Genomic DNA, 27,705 nt, shown 5'->3' with positions numbered 1-27,705 from the left:
AATCAGTTTTTTTAACCAAGAAGAATCATGGGTTTAAAAAACAGAAATATACACCCTACCTTTCAGTGTAGAAGGTTGTCAAACAACCAATGATTTCTTTTCTTTTTTCAAAATTGCATCTTAGCCACCATTTTAGAAACATCTTACTTTCCAAACTGCCATTTCATTTACAGAGACCATCTGAGTGCATCCAGACCTCCTTACAAGATGCTTAGAGTGTGGATTGTGGGACACAGCTACATTTTCTGGAGCCAAAGGTATGCAGAAAACAAAGGCATTCACAAAGACCTAGATTTGCCAAATGTAGACATTAAATGGATTGGACAGAGAGGGTTAAAGTGGCACCAATTGATGCCATTGGTGAAATCCTTCATGCAAATCCAACACCCTGACCTCATAATAGTGCCCTGTGGTGGCAATGACCTAGGCACTTTGACTGGGGTAGGTCTGGAAATGCTTTTGAAGGACACCTTTGCAGAACTGACTTCACTTTTCCCTAAAACTGCCTTTGTGTATTCTAACATATGCCAAAGGCAGAAATGGAACTGGTCCGATCATTTTTATCCACAGATTGAGAAAGCTAGAAAACATGTGAATAAATCCTTTTCTGCTTTTCTCCGAGACTACAGAATGGGGTCCATTTACAATAACAATCTGCGCTTTCATATGCAAGAGATGTATAGGAGAGATGGAGTACACTTTACTGATGAAGGAAACAGAGTCTTCCTCAACAACTTTAGACTCTGTATAGGTACTTACTTATAAGTACCAAAAATTCTGAATGAACACAACAGCTCTTTTTAGAGACACTCAAGAACAAAACACTTAACCTTAATCTCCCAACAATTTCATTTTTTTTTCCTTGGATCCGCGAACCCACCGCGAGAGAATCCGTGCATCCAAAGTGATAGGATGCGCGCACCGTGCACGCATTTCGCCGTTTATTTTTTTTTTTAAAGGGGGCCCCAGGGGGTCCTTCTGGGTCCCCCTAAGCACCTTTAGAGGGTCAGAGTATTTCCACTCTGCCCCCTTTATATGTTTTACACACTTATTCCCCTTGCATCTTCAGCCTCACTTCTACCGAGGCAGAAAATGGCCGCCAACAGTTCCTGGTTTCGAATGTAGACAGACACTCTACAGCCAATTAGCATTCACCACGTGATCTGGAGGGTGCGTGCTCGGTTCGGGGAGGGTGTGCTTACGGTGCGGGTAGGGTCCGCAGATCCTCCCCGGCCATAGATATTTATGTACTTTTAACTCTCATTTTTTCAGGAACTACTGAACGGATTCACACCATTCATGCAAAAGGCACGAGTCTGAACTGAGGACTACCTCTTTGCCAAATTTGGTGTCATTCCGTTCAGCAGTTCGGGCTGTAGCTGCGACAACAGATCCTATGGGAAATTGCATGGGGAAAATGCGTTTTGGGACCCCCCTTTTTTCTCGGCCCCCGCTTGACGAATCATCACGAAACTTTCAGGGTAGGAGCGGAGTGGAGCTGGCCAAGAGTTTGGAAAATTTTCTGAGGATTTGTCTACCGGCGCCAGACTTATTGGGAATAGAATGTTGCAGATTTCCTATAGAAAATAGGTCCTAACTATAACTATCTACTGGCGACCGCCAGTAGATAATATGTATATATATATATATATATATTTATATATATATATATATATATATATATATATATATATATATATATATATTTTCGCTACCAATTCCTGCTTTATACAAGGAAACCAGCGTTTGCAAACACTGATGAAGGACAAGTTCCGAAACGCGCTTGTTTGTTGCGCGTTCCGAATAAAGGATACTTGTTGCAATCTGACCCCGTGAGTGCTGGTTTCCTTGTATAAAGCAGGAATGGAATTGGTAGCGAAAACATTTCATCGCGGAGCATCGCCGCGACGGAGCACCTGCCTAAGGAGTGACGCGCTGTCTAACGGTGCATTGGAGCAGGATATATATATATATATATATCCTACTGGGACCCTCAGGATTCAAGGGGAGTTAATCTCCCAAATTAAAACGCGCCACGGGGTGCGTTTGCACAGTGGTGAAGGGAGGGGCTAGTTGGCCCCCATGGACCCTCAGGATTGAAGAGGGATTAATTCCCTAACTTAAAACGCACCACAGGGCGTGTTTGCAGACATGTCATCTCAGGCCCCGCCCCCTTCCTTCACTATTGTTCAAATGTGCCCCCTGGCAAGTTGTAAGTTGGGGAATTAATTCCCCTTCAATACTGATGGTTCCTGAGGGCCAAAAAGCCCACCAGGTACCTCCAGTATGCACCAGGGAGGTGCGTTGCAGAGAGGTGTTCAGAGACCACGCCCTTTTTTTACACCTCTCTGCAACGCAGCTCTGTGGCGCTTACTGGAGGTACCTAGTGGGGTAGTTTGACCCTAGGGACCCTCAGGATTCAAGGGGACTTAATTTCCCAACTTAAAACTACCACAGGGCGCGTTTACACAGTGGGGAAGGGAGGGGACGGGGCCTGAGGTGACATGTGCAAACACACCCTGTGGCGCATTTTAAGTTGGGGAATAATTCCCCTTCAATCCTGATGGCCCCTGGGGGCCAACTAGCCCACCACGTGCTTCCAGTAAGCGCCATTGCGCTGCATTGCAGAGAGGTGGTCCAGGCCGTGCCCATTTTTACACCTCTCTGCAACGGCGCTTACTGGAGGTACCTAGTGGGCTAGTTTGACCCTAGGGACTCTCAGGATTCAAGAGGACTTTAACCACTAAATTAAAATGGCCACAGGCCATGTTTGCACACATGTCACCTCAGGCCCCCCCTCCCTTCACTAGTGTGAAAACATGCCCTGTGGTGCGTTTTAAGAGTTAGTTTTAATCCCCCTACCCTATTATGTACTAGGGTCTTAAAGAGGAGGCCATGGTAATCACAGGGGTACCGCAACACATAGTGTTCCGTTGTGTATGTAGGTGTTTTCACTGTATTCTAAGTGTCTTTTAACATAGTACTGGCTCTAGGACTGGTTAGTCAGACTCAGTTTACACCAGTACCCGTCTGAAAAAGTTGAGGGTACAGGATGATTTTGCAACACGGCTTCTTTCTGCTCCTCTGTTTGTTCTTTCTGCACATCTTCCTTCTTTCTGCACTTTTCTTCGTCTTTGAGAACTTCTGTTGCTTCTTTCTGCATTTCTTTTTTTTCTTTCTGTGCGTTTTTTCTTTTTTCTTCACATGTCCTATCTCTGTAGGTATAGTTAGAAATTAGCATTTAAAAAACCTTTGAAATTCACATAAAAAACCATAGGTTTCAGGCACGTTATAGTTAGAAATTAGCATTTAAAAAACCTTAGAAATTCACTGAAAAAAACCATAGGTTTCAGGGGCGTTATAGTTAGTTGGACATTTCACTCGTACAAAACCCTAGAAATTCCGCCGTTATAGTTAGTTCAGTTAACTATAACTCGCGCGCCCACAATGCACTGCTGATGATGTCACATATTACATCACTCATGACATGGTCAGTGACATTACTCATGACATCACTCATGACATCTCAAACGACATCACTGATGACATCACTGATGACATCATCCTTGTGATAGAGTGGCAGACCTCCTCTCACCCTAATATAACCTTTGATACACACATTCAAAAATAGAAACTACAATTTTAAAAACAATGGACATACCAATACCAGTTACAACAACCTATTCAGTAATTCCAAGATCTACATACACATACACTCATTCACCAACAGTCCTATACAGTCACTTATACATATACTCACTCATCATATGTATTCATACACCTATACATCCTGTTACACCGCCACTCATCCATAGAGTTACTCACACACATAGTCACTCTTGCTAACAAAGATTCAAACATCCTTTTACTTGCATATACAGTTATACACACACCACCACACTTACTTCTATAGAAACTTACACATACTTACTCTTTTAAACAATCACTTATAGAAACACATACTTATTCATGCAGGAAGTCTTCCAATCTCTCGCTCTCACATAAACTCACTTATATAAAGCAGTACTTACATATACTAGTTTAAAGTATATGTAGTTACTTATAAAGACACTATTGAGACAGTCATTCACTCACTAACACACCCATACACACACTCATCCACCTATACAGTCCTGCACACATACTGTCTTCAACACATACAAACAGTGACTCACTCATTCATGCATCCATGCACCAAGTAGTACCCCCCACTGAACCATACAGACACTCATACTGATACTTGAAAAACCAAGTAATAACCCATATAGACACTCATGTAGCTTCTCACCAACCCATGCAGTCACTTATACACAAAGTGAGAAACTGATAAAGATATTTACATATTTAAACATTACTCACTAACCCGTGTATTCACTAAGATACACTTAATCAGTCCTTATACAATCAATTTTACAAAAAAAATCATCCATTTAGACACTTATATACCCACTTATTCTTCCATTGACCTTGAGATATACATATATAAAACATACTTAATTTTCAGAAAAACACACATTCACTGGATGATGTCATGAGTGATGTCATGAGTGATATCACTGACCATGTCATGAGCGATGTAATATGTGACGTCATCAACAGTGCATTGTGGGCGCGCGAGTTATAGTTAGCTGAACTAACTATAACGGGGGAATATCTAGGGTTTTGTACGAGTGAAATGTCCGGCTAACTATAACGCCCCTGAAACCTATGGTTTTTTCAGTGAATATATATATATATATATATATATATATATATATATATATATATATATATATATATATATATATATATATATTATCTACTGGCGGTCGCCAGTAGATCATTATAGTTACAACCTAGTTTCCATAGGAATTCTCAAAATTCTATTTTGAATAACTTTGGCGCCGGTTGACGAATCCTCGCGAAATTTTCAAAACTAATGGGGCGCTCCGCTCAGCTCCTACCCTGAAAGTCTCGGGGTGATTCGTCAAGCGGGGGCCGAGAAAAAGGGGGGGTCCCAAAACCCATTTTCCCAATGCATTTTTCCATAGGACCTTTAGTCGCAGCTACAGCCAGAACGGCTGAACAGAATTATGTGAAATTTGGCAGAGAGGTAGCCATAAGGTCAAGGAAGTGCTTTTTGTAGGTCTGGTGTAAATCTGTTCAGTATTTCCTGAGAAAATAGCATTTAAAAGCATATCAATATCTATAGGCGCGCACCGTGCGCGCACAGTGTGCGCACCCTGCCGTGAGCGAGCGCAATTCTGATTGGTTGTTAGATGTCGGTAAACATTCGAATCGGTCGAAACCAGGAAGTGTCGGCTGCCATTTTGTCTCTCGCAGTCTGAGGGGGTGAAAAAAAAAAGGTGAAGAACGTGAAAAGGGGGCAGAGTGGACAGTTCCTGACCCCCTAGCCTTGGTCAGGGGGTCACAGAAGGACCCCCAAGGGAGAAAAAAACAATTTTTCTTTTTTTTTAAATCGCGAGGTGCGCGCACCCAGCGCGCACGGCAGGCACTGCGAACCGTGGGCGCTCGGTGCACGCACCTCGCGATTTAAAAAAAAAAAAAAGCACGGTGTGTGCCCGGTGAAAAACTTGAAAAAAAAAATTATTAAATGCATAACTTAGCATTTAAAAAAACGTACAAATTCACTGAAAAAACCATAGGTTTCACACACATTATAGTTACGAATTAGAATTTAAAAAACCTTGCAAATTCACTTAAAAAACCATAGGTTTCACACATGTTATAGTTAGCTGGACATTTCACTCGTAAAAAAACAATGAAATTCCCCCGTTATAGTTACTGCAGGCAACTATAACTCACGCGACCGCAATCCTCTGCTGATGACGTCAGATATTACATCACTGATGACATATGTGTCTTTATGAAAAATAAATATTTGTAATATATGTATAGCTAAAGATTAATGGAAGAAGACATGGGTAAATAAGTGTCTAAATACAGTGATGTAATATCTGACGTCATCAGCAGAGGATTGCGGTCGCGTGAGTTATAGTTGCCTGCAGTAACTATAACGGGAGAATTTCATTGGTCTTTTACGAGTGAAATGTCCAGCTAGCTATAAAATGTGTGAAACCTATGGTTTTTTAAGTGAATATATATATATATATATATATATATATATATATATACATACATACACACACACAATGGGGTGTAAATCGTTGTCCAAGTAGGGTCATGGTATAACCTACATTGTGTGGACAACTCTGTCTCTGCAATGATTTTTTGCTGGTTTATTTTTACCTGAGATGGCTTGATTATATGATTATATTTGTAGTCATTAACCCAATGGTATATATAGCACTACCCAAGATGAACAGCGGGTGAAAATTGCTAGCTTAACTTAGGTTGATTTAGTTGCATGAACACTAAAATGCCCAATCCTATGCATTTTGCATTGTTTATGCGTCTGTAGATCAATCTGGGTTTCTACGGGTTGATGTAATCCTAGCAGCCATTTTGTCAAATCTAACTGTAATTCCTTTTGTGTAGAGTTTTCTTTAGCATGTAATTAAGGCTCCATGCTAATTTGCGATGAATGTTGCTACGTTGTTTTATAGATCTATTTCTGTATTGACAAGGTATGATCTCACCAACCGAAAATAACATATTGGCTAATATGTATGCTTTATACAATTATTTATCATCATTATTTAAAAATTTTTCACCACTATGTTCAATCAATTACAAGTTTTTTTTTTGTTTAAATCTGTTTTTATTGTTTTAAGCAAAAACACTTTTTGGCAGTGTACATGACAGACAGGAGTTCGTAAGCATGTGCAGGGGATTATGCCGTACTGGGGCCGGTGACTGCTGTACCTTAACATGCATTCAAACTATGCGTCAGCTGCTTCCCACTCCAGAGCTAACTGTAGTATCTGTAACAGTTCTGGTGCAGTCTCACAAGGAGTGACAGGAGCAACCGTACGTCAACCAAGGCTCCGTACCTGTAAACATATGCCGCCCGCTCAGTTCAGGTATTTAAAACAGACAGGTTACATACAATTCCCAAGGGCTAATCATAACAATAACAATGGCAGCATGGATTATTTATGCATACATGTTACTCCCCCTTCCACCACTATCTCCCCACCCTTCCATCCCCCCCGGGTTCACTTGTGTGCGCCTCAGCTTTGACCACCCCTGTGTGAGTACTGCCGCTGCAGCGTTGGGCTAGAGGATGTGGGGGCATATTATCCCGTCAGTAGAGTAGCCCGCGGTCCACCCTCACTCGCGCAGACACTGTCAACTGCCTCCGAAGGCCCCGCGCAACCCTCCGCGCCCAGGCGTCTAAGTTCCCCCAGTAACTGCCCCCATCGGTCCACCATGGGTTCTCTCCGCAGGCCCAGAGTTTCCTCCCTCCGGATAGCGGTCCCCTCCCCCATAGCCCATGCCTGAAAAGAGGCGCTCCATGCCCGCACATGTGGCGATTCATGTGCCTTCCATCGCCTCGTAATAAGACGTTTTGCTACTACTAGCCCCAGGTCTAGGAATCGGGACGTCACCTTGTCTTTGCGTGATCTTTTAAAGTGGTGCAGAATGTGTTCAGGCCAGTCAAATGGGATGGAACGACCCACACTCCCCTGCAACAGCCCACTGACTACTCTCCAATAGGCGCCCAACCTCGGACAGCTCCACAGCATGTGTAAGAAACCCGACCCCGGTTCACTGCACCTGGGGCACATTGCGTCGGTGCGATGAAAGTACTTGTTAATCAACTCTGGTGTGAGGTAAGCCCTGTGCACAATGAATAACTGAATTTGGCGGAACCGCATGTTTCTGGGTATACGTACTGGACCCTTAAGTATCCTTTCCCACTCCTTGTCCGCCAGCGGCCTTCCCAGGTCCAAGTCCCATTTGGCGCGAATCCGGTCCAAGCTGATCGACGACAGCTCCCTTAGTGAAGCCGCAAACCAGCGAATCAGGTGCCCACCTCTCCCCATGACATGTAGGTATTGCATGGTTAGGTGCAGGTTGGGCTCCGTGGTCATGTCCCCCCATTTGGCAGTCAATCTCGCTATCAATGAGCGGTGTGTCAGGAACCCACCGGGCGGGAGCCCGTCCTCCGATACCAGGGTCTCGTATTGGCATGAGCTCGCCCTCCCGATACAGATCCCCCAGCGGACGCACATCAGCTTCCCACCAGTCCACCAGTGTGGGGGCCGCGAGCACTCCTCCACCACCAGGGGAGCCCTCCAGTGGCATTGCCGGCGCATATGGGACAAAAGCACGGGTGAGGTATAAGGCCCTCCGGAAGCACCTATGCGCCACTGTCAGAAGAAGCGGCAGCGAACGCGCAACTGTGTGAAGGGGATGAAAGGACCTAGTTATACGCTCCAGTGAGTAAGGCGCCAATACCGTGGCAGTATCATCTCTGCCTCTATCAACTAACCAGCGGGCCACCCATTGCAACTGAGCGGCCAAGTAGTAGTGTTCAAAGCAAGGAGCTGCTAGACCACCACTGGCTGTCGGCAGAAACAACTTCGCGAGCGCCAGCCTATGCCTGGCAGCGCCCCAGATGAAGTCCCGCAGCATCTTATTTAGTTTACCAAAAAATGCGGGGGGACTATACGTCAGCAAGTTAGCAAAGTAATACAGGAGACGGGGAAGCATGACCATTTTGGCGAGCGCCACCCTGCCCGTGATCGTCAGCGGGAGTGTGCTCCAGAAGTTCACCTGCGACTTAAGCGCCGTAACCGCCCTTCCCAAGTTCCCATCGAATAGGTCGGCCGGGCAACGGTAAATTTGTATCCCCAGGTAGCGGAAGGTGTCTTCCTTCCATTGAACCAGCGTACCATCCAGACAGTATCCCGGGTCTTCAGTCCCGGCACTAAAAGCGTACAGACAGGATTTGGCTGCGTTCACCCGGAGTCCCGAGATAGCGGCAAACGTCCGCAGCAGCTGTGGCAGCCCCTCCGGAACGTGCCCCACATCTTTAACATAGACCAACAGGTCATCAGCATAGAGCGACACTTGGTGGACGGCGTCCCCCAGCGGTATACCATCCCCCAAAGTCGCCCGCACAGCCACAGCCAAGGGCTCGATCGCCAGGGCAAACAGGAGCGGGGACAGAGGGCACCCCTGCCGGGTGCCGCGGCCCACCGGTACTGCCTCCGAGACGTAGGGGCCCAGTCGGACACGGACTGTGGGGCGCCTGTAGAGTAGGTCGACCATCCTGAGGAATCCCTCGTCTAACCCACATTGCAGCAACACCTCAGACAGGTAGCCCCACTCCAGACAGTCGAACGCCTTCTCCAAGTCTAGGATCAGGCACCCCGCTCTGGGCCACCTGTGCACTGCCTCAGTTGCCACCCTGAAGTACCGTCGAATGTTTAACGACGTAGACCGCGCAGGCACAAAGCCGTTCTGGTCTGCGTGTACCAGATGGGGAACCACTGGCGCCAGCCGCTCCGCTAGTACTTTTGCGAGGATTTTGTAATCCACGTTAAGCATCGCCAGGTGTCGATATGAGCCCAGTGCCGTGTGGTCTCTGTCTGGCTTAGGCAGGGAGACCAGGAACGCCTCCCGCATGGAAGGGGGGAGCGACCCCTCCTCCAACGCTTTGTTGTAGAGCTCTCGCAGTAGCGGCATCAGGGACTCGCGGTATGCTTTTTAGTACTCTGCAGGTAGGCCGTCTGGCCCCGGCAGTTTCCCAGATGCCATTGACTGAATTGCCTTCCCAATTTCCTCTAGGGAGAGAGGCCCAGCAAGCGCCGCATTGTGTGCTTCTGTGGCCTCAGGCAACTGGATGGAGGCTAGAAATTCCCCAAGAAGGTGTCGAGGACCAGTCCCCTTTGCCTGGTACAGTTGTTTGTAGTGGTCAACGAAGGCCCGGTGTATTTCGCGTTACATGTACACCAGCACTCCGTCCTCCCTTCGAACCGTTCCTATTGGGGCGCGCCGGTCCTCCTGCAGTATCAGCCAAGCCAAAAGGCGGCCCGCTCTATCCGCTCTAGTGTGTGTTCTGGCCGTATGTGCAGCATAATTGTGGCACCGGAGTCTCTCCAGGAGCTCCGCATGCTTTCCTCGGAGGTCCTCCAGACTGTGCGAGTGCCTACCCCCTCCTTCTCCCCCTCTCTCGTACCACAAGAGTTCCTCCTCCAGGCGCGCCAAGGAGTCCGAGAGGTCCCTACGTATGTTCCAGTTGGCCCCCAGGCAATGCCCCCGGATGGTCACCTTGTGGGCATCCCACTCCACCAATGCACTGCTCGCCGACCTTTCGTTTGCGTCAAAGAATGCCAATATAGCCGTACCAAGGGAGGAGCGGAACTCCGAGTCCTCCAGCGCACTTGGTTGGAGCCGCCAGGTGGGCACTGGCGGCCGGTCCGCCACCCAACTAATCTGAAACCACAAAGGGTTATGATCGGAGTGCGTCCGGCCCAGATATTCTGAACGCGCAATAAGCGAGAGCAGCGACTGGGAGCCCACCATCCTGTCCAGTCAGATGTGCAGATCGTGTACTGCCGAGTAGTAAGAGTATATCCTGTCCCTCGGGTGAAGGGTGCGCCACAGATCTTGCAGCGCCCAGTGCGCGAGCCAGTCCCCCAGTGCCCGAGCATTGGATTCCGCCATCGCGGCACGCAGGGGAGGAAAGGATCTGTCTAACTGGACATCCAGTACCATATTAAAGTCTCCCCCAACAGCCAGGGGAGCGCAGTGTAAGGATGTAGGAGCTGCGTCAGTCGCCCCAGGAAGGACGACTGATCCACATTGGGCGCATATAACGAGCCTAGCAACATCTCCTGTCCATTCAGCTTCCCCCGCACCAGCGTGTACCTGCCCTCACTGTCCACCACCACCTCCTCGCAACTGAAAGGGACGCCCGCTCGCACCCAGATCAACGTGCCTCGAGCATGCGCCGAGTAAGTGGTGCCATACGTGTGCCCTCTCCAGCGTCTGGAAAGCCTGCCCAGTTCCAATTGCGTCATATGTGTCTCCTGCAGGAGGGCAATCCCGACGGAGTATCTCTGTAAGTAGGAGAAGATGGAGTAACGCTTTGACAGCGTGTGCATGCCCCGTATATTCCAGGTCACAATGTTAGTGTGCGTCATCGTGAAGCTGGGTGAGCAAGCAGGCCTGGGAGTACAGTGCCCGCACCAGGGGGGAGGGTGTGTTATGGCCCAGGGGGAAAATATGAATGCGCTGCCATGCGAACAATGTAACTACTGTGAACAATTTAACAAAAAGGGCGTATTCCCAACGGGGCATCCGTCCAAACCTCAGAGATGCTAATTAACAATGTGGTATGTCATTGTTAATTAGCCTGGTGGGGTTCGTGTGCTATTATCGACGTGTTGGTACAATTCCCCCTCCCTAGCCTCCTCTAGGTGAAGGGAGTGCAGTATCTCATCTAGCATTAAACTGCCGCGCTATCCGAGCGTGAGGTGCAGCAGCAGAGGCTCACTGATGCAGCAGCCGGTGTTGCATGCTATGCGCAAGCCGCCCCCGCATGGCCGTTTGCCCCCAGCACTAGTCCCACGCCCCCCACAGAGTCCCACGGGCCCCCATATCACCCAACGCAGCTCCAGTGCAAGTGTGTGGTCGTGTCTAGTATGCATGGTTCCCACCCAAGCATGGTACAGTGACATCCCATCACACAATCAAGTCAGCAGTCTGTGGGGTTACTACTGGCAAAGTCAAGTCTTCCGGGATCGCCGTGGACGGGGACGATGCACCACTGGTCCCCGGAACACTGTGCGCACCAATCTCCATGCAATCGCTGCTGTGCGACGTTCCCAGTGTCGCCACTGCTTCGAGTACCTCCTGCCACTCCATTCTGATTCTCTCAGGGCTAGGCGCCACCGGTCCCGGCCGCGTCGACTGCCGAACTCCCCGTCGCTTACGCTTTCTGGGCCTTCTCTCCGGGCAGCCGTCGGGATCCGAGCTCGCGGGTCTCGTTCCCGTCCACTGTCCCGTCTCCTCCAGCCAGTCCCAGACATCCGCCGGGGAGTCGAAGAAACGGGTCCCTTCCTTTGCCACCACGCGTAGGCGGGCCGGGAACAGCAGAGAGTAGGGCAGCGCCAGCTCCCGAAGCTGCCGTTTCACTGCCAAGTAGTTGCTCCTGCGCCGCTGCACGGTTGCGGTGTAGTCTGGAAAGAACATGACTCTGCTACTGCCAACTGTCGAGTCCCCAGATTTGCGAGTTTCACTCAGGACCACATCCCTGTCGCGATAGTTAAGGAGCCTGAAAAGAAACGGGCGTGGTCGGGCCCCCGGTCTAGGCTACTGCGCAGGCACCCTGTGCGCTCTTTCCACCACAAAGTGTTGAGATAACACCCCCTGTGGCAAAAGATCCTGCAGCCAACGCTCCACATACTGCTCCGGGTTTCTTCCTTCCACTCCCTCCGGAAGTCCCACGACGCGTATATTATTGTGGCGGGAGTGCCCTTCTGCATCATCAACCCGGTCTTCAAGCGCATTGACCCTGTCCAGCACATCTTGCAGCGCTGCGATATGGCTCTGAGTAACGGGCTGGAGCCCCCGGAGTGTCTGGCCGTGTACCGCAACCCTCTCGGCCAGCTTACGATGGTCAGCATGAAGGAGTGTGAAATCTGAAGTGACTTTGTAAATCCTTGTTTCTAGGGACTCCCTTGTCTGCTCCAGGGTGGTGCTGAGCCACTCCACCGCCGCAAGCATGACGTCCATTTTGGCCGAGAGGGCCGCCGATTGCGGCTCCATGTCCCCCCCTGGGCGCCCCTGTGTGGTGTCCAGGCTCCCCGTGCGTGACTGTCCCTGTTGTGTTTTGTCACGGAGCCGACCCATCGCGTACTGCTGAGCAGTCGGCATCCACCGTCCGTCCACTGGCGGTGCGGGCGCAGCCGGGTGCAGGTCCCCCTGTCCCTCTGTGGTACACCTCCCTGTGCGACTGCTGGAGCCTCCACTCAAGTCCCAGGGCCCAAATGACCGACCTCAGACAGACGGGGAAGCAGAAGTAAGCCCCCCCGCTCGTGCAGGCTCCGAGGGGAGAAGCTGTTCCGTGTGGCGGCGACGTCCCCGGGTCAGCAAGGGGCTCCCAGATCGCTGTGTCTTGTGTCCCCCTCCAGGTCAGCACGTCACCTCCAGTGCCTCGCTGGTGCACCGACCAGTAGGATCTCCTGTGTCTCCCCGCAGCAGCACTGATGGCGTTCAAACCAGTCCCACACCGGCCTCACCAGGTACACCCGACAGGCTCCCGCCGGGACCTCCTGTGTCTCCCTTCAGCAGCGCTGATTGCGATTAAGCCAGTCCCACACCGGCCTCACCGGGTACACCCGACAGGTGCCCGCCGGCTATCCGCTGGGTCCCCAGGTTAATGGGGTGTCACCGATCCGACTCCATGGTCACCGGAGTGCTTCCTGGGCCTCCACACCCAGTACCCAGCACACAGTCTCGTAGAGGGTCCCCTACCTCCCCACTGTCTGGCCCTCGCCGCAGCTTGCAGCGGTAGACTCACCGCTCACAGGAGCTGCAGCCGCCGCCCTCAAGATGGCGCCTTCCACGAAATGGCGCCCGCCGTCATTTGCACCAGTCCTCAGGCCCTCAGCAGCGAGCCTCCAGGCTCTTCAGGCCGTCCGGTCACGCTCCCTCTCCACTGCTGTGCCCCCAAACGGCCGCTCCGCTCTGCATCCCCCGATGTGCGCCTGCCCCGGGGTGCAGCAGTCCGATCACCTCTTTCTGCATCTCGCCGTAAGTGTGGCCACAGATCACCCGGGCCTCCGCTCTCCCCACAGCGGCAGCAGAGACCGTTCCCCAGGCTCCGCAATCACCAGCAGCCTACTTCTCACCCAGTCGCCGCAGGACTCACTGTGCTTGTGGGGCCCATGTAGGCCCGAGGCCCCAGCGCACCGTCCGCTGCTCCACCGCAAATGTCTCAACAGCGGCGACAGTCCCCTCCGCTCAGGGCGATGAACTTCCTGTGGGCTGCACGGTCCTCCGGGTCACGCCACTCCCCCGAGTCGCGGATCCGCTGCACTCATCCATCAGTCGCTCCGCAGGCCATGACAGGCCCCCATGGCTTGGCTCAGATCGCCGCCCCTCCTCGTCACGTCACCTCAGCTGGGCCCTCCGTCTCACCGCAGCACCCGGTAGGGATCCCCCAGGCAGTCCCCGCGGCCAGCCCTCGGAATCACGCAGCTCGCAGTCTTCGGGGTGCACTGCCCACCTGGAGGAACGGCCGCTCACTCAGCACGTCCCCAAAGCCGACTTCCAGTGCGGCCTCGGCTTCCAGCGGCCAGCTCTGCCGCGCGGGCGGCCACACACGCCCTCTCCTTCCAGGCCCCGCTAGGTCGCGGCGCCCCGCAGCTCCCAGACCGCTGGACCTCGCAAGCCTCCCCGCCGCTTCCCCACACCAGATCAGCGTCCAACGGGCCCTTCACAAGAGAACTTGCAGGATTTATCGGAGGTAACGGTCGGAGCCTCAGGCACTGGCGTCCGACATGTTAGCCGGTTGGCCACGCCCCCCCAATTACAAGTTTTGTATACAAACGACTCATTCTTGCACAGATTTGTAGACTCGAACATGTTAAAAGATGGCTGACACATATTTTGTTTTCATGTTATTGCAGCTAATCCGTTTTCTATGTTTATGTGTAATTAGAGCACACAAAATGTCTGCTGTATTGACTCAGAAAACTTAGTGAACAAGGCTAGTTTAGCCGAAACGGGTAGATGTTTGTTTGTCTATATGGGCTATTTTTATTTGCACTAAAAACCTGCACCACAGGAGTGCTGTCTCTGAACAATTTGTTTTTGGAGTTGTGGTATGTATATATAATTATATCTGCTTATTTTTTATTATTTGTTTATTTCTTTTATCCCAAAAGAAGCATCCACCATAAACATCCTCCCAAGGGTTTAAGGTTTGCTCGCATCAACACACATGGATGGCCATCTTTGAGTGTTTTTTCAATAACTTTATTGCAATGCAAGAAATCAGATTATTTATTTGGGTGGGGGTGAAACCCTTCTCAAGAACAACTGCAATCCTTGTCAGAGTGTAGCACAAAAGTTATTGAACTAATCTGTGCTTAACCCTTTGGTTGCCTGGCACAAAGGCAGTCAGGCTTAACTTAGAGGCAAAGTGTAAAGCGTTTATGCAACACACAAACAAAAACATAAACCCTATCAGTAGAAAAAGAGTTTACACATTTTTTACGTTTTCTAGCAAAAAATAGCACCTAAAAAATCATAGAACCAACTACGAGGATCTTGCAGCATGAGAACAGGGCTAAGTCAAAAGTTAAGGCTGACGATGACGGAGCGCAGTTTAGATAGACAAGGTGGATTGGGCCTAGTCTCGGCTTACCTTTGAACTTAGAAGACATTTTGAAAAGAAAGTCTAGGAGAAGGTAGACTTCAGTGGGGCAAGACAGCAGGTTGTGTCCGAGGAGTCGTCGTTGGTGCTGATGAGCCCTGGATGAGGTCTTGGTGAAGTCATCAATGATGGTGGGATAAAGTTCAGTGCAAGAGAAGCCAGAATTCCAGGCTGAGGGGGTTGTCATCATTGACGAAGAGCCTGTTGCTGTCGAACCTGGTGAAGAATTTTACCTTAAGACTTAGATAACCTGTTGGAAGTCGAAAACCACCAGCAGGATAAAGCTGCAAACCAAAGCTAGAGACGGCTGCACAAGGTCAGTTGTTATCGCTCAGAGGTTCTGCTGAACAGGTTTTGCTGCTGCAAACACTGTAGCTGAAGCTACCTCATTATTAGGACGACTGGCGATGCACCTTGGGGGGGTTATCGCCTACAGGTAGGTCTCGGTCTTCTCTCTGTTTTTTTGTCACTTTGTGGTGAAAGTTTTTCTCAGTCCCAACTTTTAGGGTTAGGCAGGAGCAGCACCTCCAACACCACTTCAATGGGTACAGGACATGGCAGGCACTACTTAGGGGGAGGGGGCATTAGGACCCACTTCAGCAGAGGCCAGGTGCAGGGTGTAAGTAGGCTGTTATGTCCCTGTGGCTCACACAGGAGGCCATCCAACTAGCCCTTGAAATCACAATGGTAGTTTTGGATTTAAGGAGATGGTCCTCTCTCCTTCAGCATCAAGGCAGCCTCAAGCAGAAGGGCCATCCTCTGAAGAACAAAGCAGGTCTCAAGCAGCAGGACAGTCCTCTGGTGTGAAAGGCATTACTTCTGAATTCTTCCACAGGTCCATGAGTGTATTGAAGAGTTGTAGTTCGGAGGTTTGACCATTATGCTTTCCTGCCTCTACAGTCTCTATCTCTCCTTCCACTCTGGCGCTGAATGCTTTCACAGACCATGACTAGGTAGTTGTCATATATCTGGTTGCTCTTGCTGCCCTGCTCCACTTTCTCCTCTCAGCACATACTGATTGATATTTTCTCTCATTTTATTCCGTGCCCTGCTTTTCCTCAACTCCGTCTCTAGCATAATTTCCAGCCATTAATTAGCCACAAAATGAATTTCAGGATTTGGATTTAGACTTTCAACATTAGGAACATGGTCTCAAAAATCCAAGCGTTCAAAAAAGGCACGACTGACTTCACTCTAGACAAATGTATACATAACTAATGAAAGTTAAATAAACAACGTGCAGCAGAAATGCACCAAAAAAAGCATTAGTGTGATGTACACTTCACATTTAATAGGCTACAATATTTAATAATCCATGCTGCATTATCTTCTCAAAACAGCATTACAGCAGCCAATTTGTCAGGTGCGATCAATGCTTGCCATGAGCTATTTCACATATTTGCTTTCTGTGAAGGTTTGGGTCAGGTGGCCTACTGAAAACATTATGGAGAGCGTAGGACAAAACCTCATCCCATAGAAACATCTGTCTTCACATCTAAAATTAATTCATAGCTTTTCTATTTTCCTGAGTACTGAAAAGCACAATTAGCTATTTAAGGACATTTTCGACTTCTTCCATATTGACAGGCTTGGTCTGCCATTCAGGACTGTCAAGAGCTCTGCACTAACCTGAGAATGTCCATCATCGACAGTGTAAGGTATCAATAGGACATTCACTCATAACGGAGACCATCATTGTCCCTACAGTTTACACCCCTCCCGTCACACAGCGCTTTCTTGAAATGGCATTAGTACATATTATATTTAATTGTCTTGACTAGTCAGTCTATATGTTGCTTACTGTAGAGTATGCAAAATAACAAAGGAAAGACTCCCCTAAACGTGAGGTAGACAATACTGCTTGTCCCATCTTAACATGGGCTGAAACAGTGGCATTCAATCCTCCTCATTTAGGGCCTATGAGGCCAACAGGTCCTATGTAAGCCTGAACATACATTGCATCACTCTGTTAGCCTATCCACTGGCACATTTAAGTGGTAAGGGGGTAGAAATGAGGCTGTTGAATAGATAAGCACGGAAACCTGTTCCCACAGCATGGGCTGTGGGCTCTTTATACATCAGCGATATGGTTTTAGAATGTGTGCGTACAATAGGAGTGATCCATCAACAGAAAAATACACCATATTAATCGCGGTGCAAAAAAAGTGACTATGAACTGATATCAATTTTAGGCCCTTGTAAAATCTAAAATACAATTCAAACAATACCTTTTTGGAACGCCCGAAGTTATAGGGGAAATGCATTGCTGTTTTCTCGCACCTTACTGAAATAGGCGTATTACTATCAAAAGCAGATGAAACAGAAGCCTCAACAAAATAGTTTAAAAAAGTAAAACCAAACAAATGAATTCAAGTAAATAAAGAGGTTCGATAAAAGTGAAGAATTTCATAAAGAGCACAACCATTCTAAATAAGTGTCTATGAACTGATATCAATTTTAGGCCCTTGTAAATTCTAAAATACAATTCAAACAATACCGAAATTTTAGGGTAAATGCATTGCAGCTTTCTCACACCTTACTGATGAAAAAACAGACAAAACAGAAGCCTCAGCAAAATATTGACAAAATTCAAGAGCTTTAGACCATATTTCAGTCCCATAATTGGGTGCACATCTCATTTGATCAAGGAGTACCTTCTTACTTGCTTGTATACTACCTTAGAAACCCTATCCCACCAGCTGCAAAAACTATTCTGAGCATATTCAGGATTTTATAATCTTACGCCAATATACAGGATTGTTTAATAAAGAACCTGCTATGCTGTTTGGTGATGCATCACAGTTTCACATTCCTGCTCATTTTTTGTCTTGAATTGCGATAACTGCACGGAATTTCACCAACAAAAGGCTTCGTTTTGCACTGAAAAGTATATTCAATTTGCCTGCGGACACTAGCATACATAAGGAGAACTGTTTTTATTTATAGGAGAAAAAAAGTAGCCCTGAACTGAAGAAACTCCTTATCACATAAAGAGTTATAAAAAAGTGCACATGAAAGAAACAGAATTTACTTTGGATTCAGACTCATTTTCACCACCTCAACATATAAAAAAAAACGAACCACACTTTCCGTAATTCTGTTTTACCAAAATAGAGTCCATTGTGTTTTTTTTTTATATGCAAAATAAAAATCAATTTGCAATCGAAAAGTCACAAGTTGAAATCCTTTTGGGGCAGGCTGACCCTTTCCTCTTGTATGAGTGATGAGGTACAGCGACAGGAGAGCATCTTGGTTTTGTGTCCTAGCTGATGGTTAGCACGTATTACTACCGCGGCCAATGACATTGTGTCAAAGGTCTTTTGACTCAAATGGCCATATTTCTGACCCTTGTGGCTCAGGGCAGCACAGCAAGTCACCTTGCTGCATTACCCTGCATCACAGGGAAAGGGTAGGAATGTGCCGTAATTAGCCAATAAGGCACATTCTTGTCCTTTCCGCTTGCGCTGGCAACGTTTTGGCAGCCTAGTGCTAACGTAGGCCCCCTTGCGCCATGGTGCAAGGGTGTCCGTGTTGTAGGCAGGATTTTTGTTATGCAGGAAGTGATACCTTTCTGCACAAAAACAATCCATAGAGGCATTTTCTTCCTTTTATGTCAGCTTTGCTGCAGAAAGAAGCAGACATAGAAAGATGGAAGCAGAAGGAGAAATATCTTGGAGAAATAAAGATATTTGTTCTCGTTACGCCTCACCATGGGAAGGGTGCAGCTTTTTGCCACATTCTCAGGTTTATCAGGCTTGGTAAATCTGGGAATGCATCACAAACCATGGTAGTTGCATGGGAACACCCATACAATGCCCATGGAAGCCTCCCTTGCGCAGAGTAATGCAACACAGCAAATTGTGCTGCGATGCATCACTGCTTATTTTTCAAGCCAGGCAAAGTGGCTTTGCATGGCTTCAAAAATATGTTTTTAGGTTTGCATCACTCTTGCACCACCCTTGTGTGGTAAAAGAGCGACGCAAACCAGGTCATAAATATGGCCTATAATGTTATCCAGTATCAACATAAATATTGCAAAACAGTGTATCTTGTTGACATTCAGGCTTCAGAAGTGGCCACCCTGGCACGCCTCTACTTTGCTGTAGTTTGTTCAGTCATGATTGCAGGTAAGATAACCCGCTGTTATGAGTGGTCAGAGGGAAGGAGGCAGAAATTAGAGATGGAAACATTTAAAGAATGTTGTGCATGGTAGTCCCTGGGTGCATATCGCCAACACATTCTTGAGTACTTCACAACGTACTGAGCATTCCTCGTGGCATGCCTCCAAGCTGTGGAATGTTAGAATGAGTGCTCTCTGGACAGTAAAATGGGAGTTTCGCAAGTTATCAAATAGCTATCAAAAACAGAAATAAGGGTTTGCATGTGATGAGAAATTATAAAAAAGAATGTGTACACTCTCAAACACAGACACATGCAGATTTTGAAAGGCAACAACCTTTCTTTGTATTCATTATATAATTGTAATATGCAATGGTTTTGCAGCACGTTATATATCTCATTTAGTGGACACGTCCCTCAAGGTGCAATAATCCTTACTGCAAACTTGTTAGTGTCTTTCACAGGCACGCTTGGTTGTACTGTTTCAAGTCTCAGGTGTAGGAGACCAGTCAATTGCTTAATACGTTTGAGCCATACCCAGAAACAAGGACTGACAATGCCAAAGTGTTTAGTCCTCATGTGCTGCGCTCTCACAGGCATGATGTTTACTCTGCACTTACATGAGTAGAATTTGAAATTCTGGTGTACTGGGAAGAAAGAGCATCTGCCTGCACTGGTTCAATGGAACATGGGCAGAGCACAACGTGCATTAGAACAGAAACAAAGCACATGAAAGGGCATTTAGGGCTAAAGCTGAGAGCTGAGATGCCCATGAAAAGTGTCAGCAAAATGTAAATTTTTCCACTGAGGATGTTCAACTGGGATTTAACAGAAGTGTGCTGAGGAAAATTAAGCAACGGATGTGGCAGCTGCATTTTGCACAATCTTAAGGTGATAGACAAGATATTGAGGTAAGCCATGGAAGAACACATTTCTATCTACCAAACAAGATGAGATAGCTGCATGGATTACCAACCTTCCCCCTTCAACACAGGGGCAAGGACAATTTTTCCTTAAACTTTTCAAAAGGTAGTAATATGGATCAGCAATCTTGTTGACTTTCAGTCATTAACATTGAAAGTAGCACCAACAGTTTTGGTCGATAGCCACTGACTAGCAAAAGTCCAGAGGCCCAGTTCTAATGACAATGCCTTAGAGTCAACAGGTCCACTTTATAAGTAATCAAGTCAAAATGTCATCAAGCAGGCAACAGGAGCAACATATTCCTGAAATATTACAAAATATCTACAGCTTTGCTGTATCAGGAATTGAATAGCAACAGCATAGTTTAAAAAAGTAAAACCAAACAAATGAATTCAAGTAAATAAAGAGGTTCAATAAAAGTGAAGAATTTCATAAAGAGCACAACCATTCTAAATAAGTGACTATGAACTGATATCAATTTTAAGCCCTTGTAAATTCTAAAATACAATTCAAACAATACCAAAACTTTAGGGTAAATGCATTCCAGCTTTCTCACACCTTACTGATAAAAAAGCAGACAAAACAGAAGCCTCAGCAAAATATTGACAAAATTCAAGGGCTTTAGACCATATTTCAGTCCCATAATTGGGTGCACATCTCATGTGATCAAGGAGTATCTTCTTACTTGCTTGTATACTACCTTAGAAACCCTATCGACACCAGCTGAAAATCTATTCTGAGCATATTCAGGATTTTATAATCTTACGCCTACATACAGGATTGTTTCATAAAGAACATTGTTGTGTTTCGATTTAGATGCCCGTACATAGGTTTCCATGAATCATGTCCTTATATAGGCACAATTCGCATTGCCCTTATTTAGGCATAGAATCCCAGTCCTTATTTAGGCATTTGCCATGCTATCCAAATACAGGCATGGTTACCTACATCCGTCCATCCCACGTCACAACGAGTTCTTAGAAATCCGACCCTTAAGCCATCAGAACTTTCCCTAGCTAGGTTTATTGATTTCTCCAAGAACTCATCTATTATGCATGAACTGCTATTCCTTAAGGGTTCATCCATGACTTCTTCCTCTGCGCGACTTTAAGTCAATGCTAGCATTCCTAAACACCTTCCAGGTATAAATATGCCTTCCCTTACCACGACAAGGCTCGGCACGACTTGACTGCACGGTTCGCAACGGCAAGTTCGGAAGAGACCATATCCCGGTCTGACTCACTGACCAGACGCTGTCATCCCTGCTCACAGAAAATTCAGCTTCCAGTCTTCTGACTCCCTTCGCGGGGCGTTAGAGTTTGAGACCCGGAAAGAGATTCCCACCTCGCTCATTCTAAGGTATGGAGTTGAAAAGAACCTAGAGGGACTCTTGGCATACAAACTTAGTATAGATCATACTATAAAAAACAGCACCTACTCTTACCTGGTACTACACATAGGTTAGGTACACTGGGGTAGAACTACTTTAGAAGCATCAGACGAGTATTCACTTTTTAGTCTGTGTTATTTATGTATGTATATATGAATATGTCATAGCTAAAAGACAATGCTATTGCAGTATTATTTCTTCTTACTGCTTACGCTGTGCGTATTATATCTTGTTTACTTTCTAATGATTGTAACAGCTCACATCTCTTACACGAGAAACAAGACTGTTCAATAAACCCTTTTTATTGAAATGCTCGTCTATCTATTTCTGTGTAACTCTGAAGAAACTAAGCATGCACGATTGACTGAGTGAAACTGTTATCTATTGTTTCCACGATTATGAGACGCGTTCCGATTCTAAGGGAAACAAAGTTGTCATGTGTATGTGGTTATCAGAAACTAATCCCTTCTTGTTCATTCGAGAAGTTACTAGTGACCTCAGAGTTAGCTGGCACAACAAGTAATTAAGTTTAATGTACTCAATAGGAGCATACTGACCTAGTCCTATGCAAAAACTATAGTGTATATTATTCCAATGCGCAGAGCCTATAAGGGAAATAGGGACTACACTACAACATGTTATGCAGTTTGGTGATACAACACAGTTTCACATTCCTGCTCATTTTTTGTCTTGTATTGCGATATCTACACAGAATTTCACCAATAAAAAGCTTTCTTTTGCACTGATAAATATATACAATTTGCTTGCAGGCACTAGCAAACATATAGAGAATTGGTTTTATTTATAGGAGAAAAAAAGTAGCCCTGAACTGAAAAAACTCCTTATCACATAGAATTATAAAAATAAGTTTTTAGAGTTTTTACCTTTAAAAAGAAAGGGTACTTTAATCCATGCACAAACAAATTTTGGACACAAAATTGCAAATGTACACAGATCTCTAGCACTAGCTGAACTAGAGATCTGTGACAGAATTTGTCTTAGTGTTAAACAATGTACTGCCCCACTCTCTGGTATTCATCAAGAGAAGTTGCCACAGATTTCTTAGCGTAAAAGAATTTCTCTAGCACTTCTCACAGTGTAAACCCTCTTCCAAATGCATTTGCCATGAAGTTTACAATGCAAAAACTAACTCTCAGGGTGCTTACACAAAGAAATCCAGGGCTGACTCAGGAAGATGTTGTGGGCTAGAAACTCAGAAGATCACAGCACACAAAAATAAAACACAATGAATCAACGTCCAAACAGTGTATTTTCTTTCAATAGAAAAGGTACTTCAATGCACACACATCTAAATACTATACTCAAAATGACCAATTTAGCAGATTTGGGGTGGAATTAAATATAGGAACCCCTCATTTTGTTATACGGTTCCTGCGAATTTAGTTTAACTGTGTATTAGTTCACCAAATATTCACAATATAGAGACTGAGTCGACTCATACCATCAGTAAACGCTACTTTCGTTAGCTCACAGTACTGCATCTACACCCCTAACCTTTCGGATGACATGAGCTTATTTATGGCTTAACCTGGCAGCTATGGGAATCCCTGATCGATATTTGACATGGGTAAGAGCGCTTTATCTCTCACCCCAGGCTAAAGTAAGCTACGAGGGCTTACAGTCTAGGGTTTTTCGTATAAATAGGGGTACAAGACAGGGGTACCCTTTATCCCCCCTTTTGTTTGTCTTGTATCTTGAACCTTTTATCCGAATACTTATGATGAATGAAGGTATCCAGCCACTATTTTGTGGACTTAATGAGCTAAAACTTAATGCCTACGCGGATGACATCGCAATTTTTTCAACAGACCCAGCATGGTCTATCAAATTAATTAATCAAGAGGCTAATAGCTTTGGTGTCTTCTCTGGATACAAATTGAATATTGATAAGACCCAGATTTTGTTGAATTATACACCAGAAACCCCCATAATGGGACATTATTTAGAAACTACTTACCTTGGTGTTCATGTTACTTCTCAGATACAAAGTATCATTAAATTAAATTATGAAGCGCTACTGAATGATACGGCTAAGAAGCTCAAAAAATAGCACAAGCTTCCAATTAGCATTATCGGACGATGCAATATTTTCAAAATGACGATTCTTCACAGATTTCTTTATTTATTTAGATCTATCCCTTTGAAACTTCCTAATTTGTTTTCCAAGAGACTAGATGGTATAGTTGGTTGTTCTATATGGGGGTACAGGTGGGCAAGACGGGCTATAGAATGTTTGAAATATCCATTCAGCCAAGGGGATTTAGCACTTCCTGACTTTAAATTATATTACTGGGATTCATTTACGAGCCAAATCGGTAGCCTTTTTTCCAATAAGGACCAAGATTTCAGCCATAGGCTTTTGCTAAATCAAGACTCTAGTAGATTTCTCTATTGAATACAGGATCCCAATTACTTTAAGAGGGTATGATTTAAGACCCTGAGGAGCATAGCTATGGTTTGGTGAGACATTTCTACTATGTATTCTATGCCGACTTATTTTACTAAGTTCCTGCTTTGGGATAATCCATTTCTTCCAGATATATTTAGAGACAGAATAGCTAAACTATGGGTCAGGTTGGGGATAGATAAACTGGAAGATCTATATGATCTAGAGGGTTTTCGTACTTTTCTAGACTTGCAAGATTCCTTTTCTATACCACGCCAGCATTACTTTAAATATCTTCAACTTAGGTAATATTTTATGAGATCACAAGGACTTAGGGAGGTGGAACCTCATCAATTACTGATCTTTCTACATGAACCTGGTCAGGGGAAATTAATTGGTGCTGCGTATCAAATATACAGCCAGGGAAGCCCTGAACTGAAAAAACTCCTTATCACATAGAATTATAAAAATACGTTTTTAGAGTTTTTACCTTTAAAAAGAAAGGGTACTTTAATCCATGCACAAACAAATTTTGGACACAAAATTGCAAATGTACACAGATCTCTAGCACTAGCTGAACTAGAGATCTGTGACAGAATTTGTCTTAGTGTTAAACAATGTACTGCCCCACTCTCTGGTATTCATCAAGAGAAGTTGCCACAGATTTCTTAGCGTAAAAGAATTTCTCTAGCACTTCTCACAGTGTAAACCCTCTTCCAAATGCATTTGCCATGAAGTTTACAATGCAAAAACTAACTCTCAGGGTGCTTACACAAAGAAATTCAGGGCTGACTCAGGAAGATGTTGTGGGCTAGAAACTCAGAAGATCACAGCACACAAAAATAAAACACAATGAATCAACGTCCAAACAGTGTATTTTCTTTCAAAAGAAAAGGTACTTCAATGCACACACATCTAAATACTATACTCAAAATGACCAATTTAGCAGATTTGGGGTGGAATTAAATATAGGAACCCCTCATTTTGTTATACGGTTCCTGCGAATTTAGTTTAACTGTGTATTAGTTCACCAAATATTCACAATATAGAGACTGAGTCGACTCATACCATCAGTAAACGCTACTTTCGTTAGCTCACAGTACTGCATCTACACCCCTAACCTTTCGGATGACATGAGCTTATTTATGGCTTAACCTGGCAGCTATGGGAATCCCTGATCGATATTTGACATGGGTAAGAGCGCTTTATCTCTCACCCCAGGCTAAAGTAAGCTACGAGGGCTTACAGTCTAGGGTTTTTCTTATAAATAGGGGTACAAGACAGGGGTACCCTTTATCCCCCCTTTTGTTTGTCTTGTATCTTGAACCTTTTATCCGAATACTTATGATGAATGAAGGTATCCAGCCACTATTTTGTGGACTTAATGAGCTAAAACTTAATGCCTACGCGGATGACATCGCAATTTTTTCAACAGACCCAGCATGGTCTATCAAATTAATTAATCAAGAGGCTAATAGCTTTGGTGTCTTCTCTGGATACAAATTGAATATTGATAAGACCCAGATTTTGTTGAATTATACACCAGAAACCCCCATAATGGGACATTATTTAGAAACTACTTACCTTGGTGTTCATGTTACTTCTCAGATACAAAGTATCATTAAATTAAATTATGAAGCGCTACTGAATGATACGGCTAAGAAGCTCAAAAAATAGCACAAGCTTCCAATTAGCATTATCGGACGATGCAATATTTTCAAAATGACGATTCTTCACAGATTTCTTTATTTATTTAGATCTATCCCTTTGAAACTTCCTAATTTGTTTTCCAAGAGACTAGATGGTATAGTTGGTTGTTCTATATGGGGGTACAGGCGGGCAAGACGGGCTATAGAATGTTTGAAATATCCATTCAGCCAAGGGGATTTAGCACTTCCTGACTTTAAATTATATTACTGGGATTCATTTACGAGCCAAATCGGTAGCCTTTTTTCCAATAAGGACCAAGATTTCAGCCATAGGCTTTTGCTAAATCAAGACTCTAGTAGATTTCTCTATTGAATACAGGATCCCAATTACTTTAAGAGGGTATGATTTAAGACCCTGAGGAGCATAGCTATGGTTTGGCGAGACATTTCTACTATGTATTCTGTGCCGACTTATTTTACTAAGTTCCTGCTTTGGGATAATCCATTTCTTCCAGATATATTTAGAGACAGAATAGCTAAACTATGGGTCAGGTTGGGGATAGATAAACTGGAAGATCTATATGATCTAGAGGGTTTTCGTACTTTTCTAGACTTGCAAGATTCCTTTTCTATACCACGCCAGCATTACTTTAAATATCTTCAACTTAGGTAATATTTTATGAGATCACAAGGACTTAGGGAGGTGGAACCTCATCAATTACTGATCTTTCTACATGAACCTGGTCAGGGGAAATTAATTGGTGCTGCGTATCAAATATACAGCCAGGGAAGCCCTGAACTGAAAAAACTCCTTATCACATAGAATTATAAAAATACGTTTTTAGAGTTTTTACCTTTAAAAAGAAAGGGTACTTTAATCCATGCACAAACAAATTTTGGACACAAAATTGCAAATGTACACAGATCTCTAGCACTAGCTGAACTAGAGATCTGTGACAGAATTTGTCTTAGTGTTAAACAATGTACTGCCCCACTCTCTGGTATTCATCAAGAGAAGTTGCCACAGATTTCTTAGCGTAAAAGAATTTCTCTAGCACTTCTCACAGTGTAAACCCTCTTCCAAATGCATTTGCCATGAAGTTTACAATGCAAAAACTAACTCTCAGGGTGCTTACACAAAGAAATCCAGGGCTGACTCAGGAAGATGTTGTGGGCTAGAAACTCAGAAGATCACAGCACACAAAAATAAAACACAATGAATCAACGTCCAAACAGTGTATTTTCTTTCAAAAGAAAAGGTACTTCAATGCACACACATCTAAATACTATACTCAAAATGACCAATTTAGCAGATTTGGGGTGGAATTAAATATAGGAACCCCTCATTTTGTTATACGGTTCCTGCGAATTTAGTTTAACTGTGTATTAGTTCACCAAATATTCACAATATAGAGACTGAGTTGACTCATACCATCAGTAAACGCTACTTTCGTTAGCTCACAGTACTGCATCTACACCCCTAACCTTTCGGATGACATGAGCTTATTTATGGCTTAACCTGGCAGCTATGGGAATCCCTGATCGATATTTGACATGGGTAAGAGCGCTTTATCTCTCACCCCAGGCTAAAGTAAGCTACGAGGGCTTACAGTCTAGGGTTTTTCTTATAAATAGGGGTACAAGACAGGGGTACCCTTTATCCCCCCTTTTGTTTGTCTTGTATCTTGAACCTTTTATCCGAATACTTATGATGAATGAAGGTATCCAGCCACTATTTTGTGGACTTAATGAGCTAAAACTTAATGCCTACGCGGATGACATCGCAATTTTTTCAACAGACCCAGCATGGTCTATCAAATTAATTAATCAAGAGGCTAATAGCTTTGGTGTCTTCTCTGGATACAAATTGAATATTGATAAGACCCAGATTTTGTTGAATTATACACCAGAAACCCCC

This window comes from Triturus cristatus, chromosome 4_1 (assembly GCF_964204655.1).
Source record: "Triturus cristatus chromosome 4_1, aTriCri1.1, whole genome shotgun sequence".
Taxonomy (NCBI): Eukaryota; Metazoa; Chordata; class Amphibia; order Caudata; family Salamandridae; genus Triturus; species Triturus cristatus.
Note: the sequence above shows the minus strand (reverse complement) of the source record.